At 44.1% G+C, this 921-nt stretch overlaps 1 non-coding gene across 1 annotated transcript; it reads right to left on the bottom strand.

Annotated features, from left to right (window-relative positions):
* Positions 1 to 545: 545 nt before the first annotated feature.
* Trnay-gua lies at positions 546 to 636 on the bottom strand. Its single transcript is given in 2 exon segments — positions 546 to 581; positions 600 to 636. It is a non-coding gene; the product is annotated as a tRNA-Tyr (tRNA).
* Positions 637 to 921: the final 285 nt, after the last annotated feature.

Genomic DNA, 921 nt, shown 5'->3' with positions numbered 1-921 from the left:
ACGGTGTGGGATCCCCATCAGGTGGAACTGACGGATGAAATCAAAAAGTTCAGAGAAAAATGGCTCGTCTTGTATTATCACGAAATAGGGGAGATAGTTCCAGAGACATTTACGTGAATTGGAGTGGCAATCACTAAAACAAAGGTCTTTTTCATTACGACGGCATCTTCTAATGAAATTTCAATCACCAGTTTTCTCCTCCAAACATACTGTTGTCACACACCTACATAGGGAGTAATGATCATCACGATAAAATAAGAGAAATCAGGGCTTGCACAGAAAAATTAGAGCTTGTTTTTCCCGCGAGCCGTTCGAGAGTGGAACGGTAGAGACACAGCTTGAAGGAGGTTCATTGAACTCTCCGCCAGACACTTAATTGTGAATAGCAGAGTAATCACGTAGATGTAGAACACACACATAGAACAGCTACCATATGCTAATTCTGTCTTAGTCATACCTTTGTGTTAAAAATATCACAACAGTTTGTGGGATTGAAGTGTGGCTTATTTTGTTAAGAGAATCAAAGTCATGAATGTTTAAAATTTTCCTTCGGGCCGGATTTGAACCAGCGACCTATGGATATCTGCTATTAAGCTCCTCTACAGTCCACCGCTCTACCAACTGAGCTACCGAAGGAATGTGCACCTTTCGCCAGGCCTTGCACCAGATACGCGAAAGTGCCGCCAAGCGCAGACTGGCGGTCAGCGGTAACGTTAAGTCATCTCCCATTCGCGCGACGCCTACGAAGCTCTTTTACGTCGGCCACACCACTCGCGTTGGCAGCGTCATTCAGATAGATAACGTGCTACTGATCATTCGTTACACAGTCTGTCATCACATCTCGGCGCTTGTAATTGGAAGCCGTCGTATGCCAATTTTCATATAGCCCTATCAGAGGAGGAAATATACCTTCTTTTTCAA

This window comes from Schistocerca americana, chromosome 2 (assembly GCF_021461395.2).
Source record: "Schistocerca americana isolate TAMUIC-IGC-003095 chromosome 2, iqSchAmer2.1, whole genome shotgun sequence".
Classification (NCBI taxonomy): domain Eukaryota; kingdom Metazoa; phylum Arthropoda; class Insecta; order Orthoptera; family Acrididae; genus Schistocerca; species Schistocerca americana.
This window is presented reverse-complemented; position numbering and strand designations above follow the sequence as displayed.